The sequence below is a fragment of the Gopherus evgoodei genome, chromosome 8, assembly GCF_007399415.2.
Source record: "Gopherus evgoodei ecotype Sinaloan lineage chromosome 8, rGopEvg1_v1.p, whole genome shotgun sequence".
NCBI lineage: Eukaryota > Metazoa > Chordata > Testudines > Testudinidae > Gopherus > Gopherus evgoodei.
In genome coordinates, this window is record NC_044329.1 from 9,936,647 (window position 1) to 9,943,268 (window position 6,622).

Genomic DNA, 6,622 nt, shown 5'->3' on the forward strand with positions numbered 1-6,622 from the left:
CGTGGGGTGGCCAGTTAATCAAACTACAATGTACCGAAAAGGTCGAAATGGAACAGCATACTCAATATTTTTTTCCAGAATGCGAGGCATTAACATTCAGTGTCTTCACAGACATAGATGTAATGTAACATAATGTAATGTAACATCAAGCATTGTAACATACCAACAGAAAATAGCAAAAAGACAACAGGGTCTCTTGACAAAGATTTTAATTTAAATGAGCAATGATGCAAAACTAACTAATTTTTAAAGCTGGTCTTATTTTGGAAAATACACTGAATTCCAGTAGCTAGCTCTAGGGGGTACTCTCTTTTACAACAAGCAAATGATTTGCATGTGCACGAAACCAGCCACTTCCTCTGCTCCAACTGAAGAAAATGGCAAAACGCCTATTAATTTCAGTGGGAGCAAGACTGGCTGCATAGCTTCTGCCTCAATAAAATGCACTGTGGCAACTCTGTTCATGTGCTTCAGTTACCATATTTCAATGGGAGTTCAGTGCCTAAATACTTTTCAGGATCTGAGCTCCGTCTACAATATCTGAGATAATTTCATGTAGCTCCTGTTCAAGGGTTAAACTGCTTTTGCCCTCTTGGACCCAAAAATTCAAAAAGCCCAGCACCCACAATTGGGGTCAGATTTTAAAAGCACCAAGTTCCTATTTAGGCACAAAAGTACGTGGCCAGTCTTTCAAAAGAGCTCAGTATACTGCATACTGAACTTTTTTGAAAGTCTACTCAGAAGGGTCACATCAGGAACTTGAGCACCTTTGAAAATCTGGTCCATACTGAGATGCCTAAATGGGAGCTGAGCTATTTGAATATCTGGCCCCAATCAAGAGTATTGAGCCATGAAGATCTTTAGGTGATCATTCGTCCCCAATTCAGTCAATACAGTTTCAGGGACGCTGTAACTTAATAGTTAATTCTCCTCTCTTTATTACCTTCTTTTGAAATTCTTCTCTCTCTATAACTGCCTTCCAGAACTGAAGACCCTTTTCAAGAACAGCAACAGTTAGCCAGAACAGATTTATTCCACCCAGATTAGACCCAGTAACAGTACCTCAAAGAACTGAAAGTTCTGACATGAGTATTGGTCCCCTGCTAAGCAGTAGCAAATTTTGAGGTCTTGTAGATCAGGATCCCAGTGAAGGAGAAATCCATGGCATAGAGTCTGGATCTATTGCAAATATAACTTGTTTTATTTACACAGATACATCTGGAGCAGAAAAGTCAAACAGCAAGCAGAGCAACCCCTTATTTCAGGAATCTCAGCCCAGTACTGATGCCCAGTTCCCAGGGAGCAATTCTGCCTCAAGAATTGACTCCAATCAGAGACCAAGGTTAAAAAGAACAAACTCTCCTGCTGTTTGCACAGCTCTATTATATTCTGTTCTACTGAGGTTCTTATACTGCGCTCATCACTGTAGTGTCTGAACACCTTCCAGGAGAGCATTAAGTGATAGATTAACATCTGTCACATGTGGTTTGTTCTTTCATCCTCTTCCCTCCCCTAAGGGAAAATTGTGTGTGCGATGGCATCTTTTGTTTTGATAAAGGTTTTTTTTTTAAGCTTTGTCTTGTTTTTTAATGTACACGTTGCTCTGTGTTTATATTAGAGAAGGCAGGCCAAAGAAGTGCAGCTGGAGCAGAACATGGGATAGTTTGCAATGGTCCTTAGTTCCTGGGGGAGTTCATGACACAGTCTCAGACTGGTCCCTGAGAAAGTTCTGTCTCCCACACAGATGAACTTTACTATCATAGTAGAAAATTCCATTGCGCCAGAGTAAAAGAATTGTCAACCGCAGTCTTCATCCCTAGAGCTCTATGCAGACATTTAGATAGGGGCCCAGGCAATTTAGTGTCTTGAAAACTGGGACTGAAGCCTTGAACTTGATTCGATGTTCTATGAGAAGCCTCTATAGTGAGCGGAGGACAGGTTTGATGTGATTGTGGTATCATGTGTTGCTCAGGAGGTGTGCTGTAGAATTCTGTACTAGTCAAAGTAAGCACTGAAGGTGTCATGCCCATGTATGCAGGGGTGGCTCCAGGCCCCAGCATGCCAAGCACGTGCTTGGGGCGGCAAGCTGCGAGGGGCTCTTTGCCAGCGCCACAAGGGCAGCAGGTAGGCTGCCTCTGGTGGTTTGCCTGCGGATTTCGCGGCTTCGGTGGACCTCCCGCAGGCGTGCCTGTGGAGGGTCCACTGGTCCCGCGGCTTTGGAGGACTACCGCAGGCACACCTGTGGCAGGTCCGCTGAAGCCACGGGACCAGTGGACCCTCCGCAGGCAAACCGCCAGAGGCAGCCTGCCTGCCGTGCTTGGGGTAGCAGAATCCCTAGAGCCGCCCCTGCACGTATGTTGCATTGCTTTGGTCCAGCCAAGAGGTGATGGAGCTGTGTGTGATGGAGGCCAGGTCATTGACAATCAGGATCACTCTGAGATCCTCCAAAGACTAGCACTTATACACACAATCTTGAGTAATAAAAGCTCCCAACGCATAGCATGTTTTCTCAAGCCTGAACATTTGCTTACACACTAAGACTTTGGAAGCCTATGTTGTACCAGCATCACCTGCTGATACCAGCCTTGACTAGTTAGCATATATACATTGCTTTCCATGTTTCAAGTGCTGGCCAGTCCAAACATTATCTAACTAACCCTGGGAGATAGGCTTTCTAAGTGTTATTTGTAGTTGGGAAGACTTGAGGCAAGGTAATTAAGGGTAACATATTTAGGCACCTACATAAGTGGCTTGAGTTTTAGAATTGTTGAATACCGTCATAGCACAGCGCCTCTGAAAATAGGGGATACTGCCCCACAAATAACAAATATAAAATACTAATAAAATCAGCCACCTATTTAGGTGCTTGGGTATGACTAACTTAAGGCCAACAGATCTGAATGTTTTTTCCTACGTAACTTGACAAAGGTCAGATATCTAGTCATTATCAGGGCTGAGAAGAGGATTCAGCGCTTCTTGACTTCTAATCTAGTGCTTCTTCTGTGACATGAAACTTGCCTTGGACGAAGTGCCCTCATATGTTTCGTTCTCAGTTCCTACAGGGAAAGACCCTTCCGTATAGGTGCTAGCTGGGATAACAATACTCAGAAATACAGACTGACCTTTTACTTTGTCCTGTTGTCAGCTGTTTTCTGCAGATGTCTTCTTTTTCCTCCATCTCTTTTTTTATGGTTGTCTATTTATCGATTAGTAGTTCAGCTACCACATAGGTAAATCTGAGACTCAAGTAGCTACCTCGTCTCTGCTTCATAAAGTCACTGGACCCAATATATTTTTATGACTTTCCTCCCCTCTTAATGATTATCAAGTGAACCTGTATGACATCCATCAATTCTTCTAGTGACACTTATGACTGGTTACATTTGGTTCAAACAATTCTGGGCAAACAGGTCTTTAAAAGGTAATTAACATTCAGAAAGGTCAGTTATCTTTGCAGGTCTGCATGCTACAGGCATGACACGTGCCGATGTGCAGGTGTAAATAAAAGAGTTTAACAATCCTTAAATTAGAAACCCCAAATTGAAAACCGTAAACACAGATGAATCCATTTGTAACAATCATAGGTAGGTGAGATGTACTTTATTTACACTGGGTATGAATACTTAGGTTGTAATCTCATGACTTCTTATATTTCTACCACCAGCAAATAGTTCAGATTAATTTTTGTTCCAGCTAAATGTATCCACAGATAGATACAAAGCTCAAACTGCCTATTACTGCCGCCTATCTGTTTATCTGCTCCTCACTGGGATATCTGAGCTCATATGTCCCAAAAAACATTCAATGTACATCTAATTGCATCTTTCACATGCTGGGCATATGAATCAACCCTGTTGTTCACCTTGGCCTATGTTCCCCTCTCCATTTCAGATTCATTGAGCGCCCTCCTGTACTGTACACTTATCAGCTTTCGCTCTGCTTGTTTCAGTTGTGATTTATGGGAAACTTGTGCCCAAGGAAATGTCTTCAAAGGTCAAATAGGCAGTCTTTACAGTTTGTCAGGATAAACCTGGAGGCAATAGTTAATTCAGCTGCTTTAGGATGGCCACATTTGCAGATTTTCCTTTTGTGTAACAACTAGCTGAACTATACCACTGTGAACCTGATTCAGGAAAGCAATTATACACTTGCTTAAGTGCGCTCCTGAACTGGAGCCTTCACAAGCAGAGGGTTGTAGGTTAGTTTGTGATACAGTATATTTTCACCTTAATATACTTAAGGGATTGTGAGCCATGAAGAATAGACATTTTAAGAACAGGTTGGACAAACATCTGTCAGGAATGGCCTAGGTATATTTGATCCAGCCTCAGCATGGGAGAATTGACTAGATCTCTTGAGATCCCTTCCAGCCCTACACTTCTATGCTTCTATGCAGCTGATGATCAGATAGTACAATGCATAGGGCTGCAGTACCCACAGAAAAAAATTAGTGGGTGCTTAGCACCCACCGGTAGCCAGTTCCCCCTCTACCCCCCAGCACCTCCTGCATGCAGTTGTTTCATGGAGCAATGGCCATCCTGAAGGTTTCCAGACCAGAGGAGGTTAAATACTGGGAAGCCTTTTTTGCAAACATATTCACCAAATCCGAGTGGTAATTCGATCTTGCCAGCCTTGTTTGTTCACTTTTCAGTGAATATTCCTGGAACTAATATTTAAAGGTATGTGGGTGCCTAACTGCCATTGACGTCAATGAGTGGGAGGGTTTCTCTACATTACAGAATCATTTTGTCGACATAGCTCCTAGTGGAGATGCAGCAAAAACAGACATGAGGAGCTCTGCTGGGACAGCTAACATACCGCCTCAAATGAAATCGACAGACGGATGAGCTCTGCTGTCACCATCAGGGCCGGCTCCAAGCCCCAGCACGCCAAGCACGTGCTTGGGGTGGCATGCCGTGGGGGGAACTTTGCCGGTTGCCAGGAGGGCGGCAGGCAGCTGCGGTGGACCTCCCGCAGGCATCCCTGCGGAGGGTCTGCTGGTCCCGAGGCTCTGGTTGAGCATCCACAGGCATGCCTGTGGGAGGTCCACCGGAGCTGCGGGACCGGCGATTGGCAGAGTGCCCCCCGCAGCATGCCACCATGCTTGGGGCAGTGAAATGGCTAGAGCTGGCCCTGGTCACCACAGTTGTGTCTACCGCATGGATTTGGCCAGCTATGTCAGCAAGGTGTGATTTTTCGAGCTCCCAGCCAACATAGCTGTCTGCAAAATTTTATAGTGTAGACTAAGCTTTCGGCACCTAAATACCTTTAAGACTCCAGGCCTTAGCTACTACAGTGATGAGTAGCAGATAAAACCCTAAAATAGATCAACATAGTTTATGTTCCCACAAGACTGAACCAGCCGTGTAGAGCTGAAAGCTCAGCCCTTCAACATCCCCCCTCCCACTTTAAATATTCCTTAAAATATCACTGCAGACAAAGTAGCCTAAACAGTTATCACTAGATGCCTTAAATCTCCCTCCAGAGAAGCACTGGTAGGTTCATCTTTGACCCCACTGGGCAACGTGTTAACTGCAGTAGCTATCAGGCCTCTTATTTTGTTGCTGTAACTTTCTTCTTCTTTTCTTCTAAATAACATTCCTCTTATTAATGGCTCATAAACGTGCTCCACATCTTGTCAAAAAAGTTTTAGGTCGATGGTGAAACTACAACAAATAGGAAGTTTGCAGCACTTGTCAAACGGTACTGCTTATTTCCCCCACTGCCTCCCCCAATAGTCTGCTTACTTAATTGTTACTTTTTTGACACCAACAGATGGTTCCAATTGACTGGCATCTGCGCATTTTAGGAACAGATTGATGAAATTGATAATGACCAGTTTCTGCAACAGATGGCTTCTAGGCAGATTTCTGTGTAAACTTACAATGTTACATTTAAAGCAAAGGTTCCAATGAACCCACACATTAGAGGTATGATTACAACATTATTTAGACCCTGAAAAATGGATCTAAGTTTAACGTAAGTGTTATGTGGTGTCTAAGACAAAGGTTAAAGAAGATTGATTAGATAATTAGCATTGCTGTATTAGCTTTCCACCACATCTGCACAATGTTCTTGCATAAACATTCCCTGCCTAAAATTGAGATGATGGTGTTTTAATATTTATTGTGCAGATAGGAAAGAGCTGCAATTCACATTATAAAATAAAGTTACTTCAAATTTATAAGCCTCATTTAGTAGAAATTTATCCATAGTAAAATCATAAAATACTGAGATAGCCCTTCTCCATCCTAGGAACAGAACCGTGCAGGCAACAATCATGATTTTTAAGCACATTTCTGCTAGAACAGATTTCGGAGTACTTTTGTTTCCAGTGTGGACAGAGATTTTGACAATACAACAATGCTTTCAGAAACAATGCATAGCTGGTCTGTCTGCTTCCTAGCAGGGTTCTGCCATAACATGACTGTGACATAGCCTGACGCGGCATGTGGTATATTTAGTTACGTCTTTGTTTCTTGTGTTCTGTAGTTTTAAAGCCCCAAGGCGTTGGCTGCAGACAAAGTAGCACTGATTTAACTGAAGTGGGTTTAAAAATCATTAGAAACTGATGCAAAACTGCTTTGTAGACATTACATCATCAGCTTATATTGATTTAGCC